Source organism: Podarcis raffonei, chromosome 6, assembly GCF_027172205.1.
Source record: "Podarcis raffonei isolate rPodRaf1 chromosome 6, rPodRaf1.pri, whole genome shotgun sequence".
Classification (NCBI taxonomy): Eukaryota; Metazoa; Chordata; class Lepidosauria; order Squamata; family Lacertidae; genus Podarcis; species Podarcis raffonei.
In genome coordinates, this window is record NC_070607.1 from 95,607,280 (window position 1) to 95,609,129 (window position 1,850).

A 1,850-nucleotide genomic window follows, 5' to 3' on the forward strand; every position below is an offset into this window, starting at 1 on the left:
AAGTCTCCCTGGAAAAGACCCTGATGTTGGGAAAGATGGAGGGCACAAGGAGAAGGGGACGACAGCGGACGAGATGCTTGGACAGTGTTCTTGAAGCTACCAGTATGAGTTTGACCAAACTGTGGGAGGCAGTGGAAGACAGGAGTGCCTGGCGTGCTCTGGTCCAGGGGGTCATGAAGAGTCGGACACGACTAAATGACTAAACAACAACAATAACACCCCAGGAGTGTTCTGGAAGATACCAGCATGAGTTTGACCAAACTGCGGGAGGCAGTGGAAGACAGAAGTGCCTGGCGTGCTCTGGTCCATGTGGTCACAAAGAGTCGGACATGACTAAACGACTAAACAACAACAACAACAACATTTCTCAGCCAAATATTTAGGATCCTTTAAAAGCAGAGACATCACCTTGCCAACAAAGGTCCGTATAGTTCAAGCGATGGTTTTCCCAGTAGTGATGTATGGAAGTGAGAGCTGGACCGTAAAGAAGACTGATCGCTGAAGAATTGATGCTTTTGAATTCTGGTGCTGGAGGAGACTCTTGAGAGTCCCATGGACTGCAAGAAGATCAAACCTATCCTTTCTGAAGGAAATCAGCCCTGAGTGCTCACTGGAAGGACAGATCCTGAAGCTGAGGCTCCAAGACTTTGGTCCTCTCATGAGAAGAGAAGACTCCCTGGAAAAGACCCTGATGTTGGGAAAGATGGAGGGCACAAGGAGAAGGGGATGACAGAGGACGAGATGGTGGGACAGTGTTCTGGAAGCTACCAGCATGAGTTTGACCAAACTGCGGGAGGCAGTGGAAGACAGGAGTGCCGGGCATGCTCTGGTCCATGGGGTCACGAAGAGTCGGACACGACTAAACCTGATAGAAGTTGGTGTGATTTTTTTTTTATTTCATTTTTTTTACCCTCCTTAATTTTAATGTCTCTGTGGTTGGCTGGAAGTCACTTTGGGTTGCCCTGGGTAAGAGAAAGCGACTGACATATTTAATAAATAGTATTAAATAATAAATATAATAATAATAAATATAATAATAATAAATATAATAATAAATATAATAATAATAATAATAATAATAATAATAATAATAATAATAATAATAATAATAATAATAGCACTCATCGGCTGAGCTGAGTAGGCGCCCCTTTCCTGGGCGCTGCAACCAGCTTGCCTTTCGCTCCGCTGCGCGCAAAGACCACGCGCGCTTCCCATTTAGCCCGCCCGGCTTTCCGGACGCCTGTCTCTCCCCAGATCCCCGGGGATGGATGTCGGAGGGGCCATTCCTTGCTGCGCCCGGGATCTGCCTTCCTCCTCTCTCTTTCTAGGTCACGCTTCGCAATCCGCCCAGGGCAAAGAGGGAGCAGGAGGCGGAGGTGGGGAGAGGCGGGGGGTCAGGCCGTCTGTCTTTTAATGTTCAGCTTGTCTGAACGCATCAGCTGGAGAACGAGGCGGGCGCGCCCGGCCGATCAGCTGGCGGGGACCCCCCCCAACTCCCCATCCCGGGAAACCTCCTCCAAAATCCAGCCTCTTTGACCCCGGGGGGGGGCGCATCCCCGCAGGGCGCAGGGGGCTTTCCAATGAAGCTGAGCCCAGGTGAGCTTGGCTACGTCAAGTGGGGCCGTCCCTTGCGCACTGTCTCGTGGGAACGGGGCGGCCAGTTGGTTCCCCCATGCGCGGATTTCTTGCTGCTCCTAGGCGGGTGGAGAGAGAGAGAGAGAGAGAGAGAGAGAGAGAGAGAGAGAGAGAGAGAACAGGAAGGGAAATTCTCCAGGTGAGTGTAAACAGGAAGTTGTGCAATGAGGTTACCTGAGCCCTTAGGTCAGCTGGCTAAGTTTAACGCGCGCCTG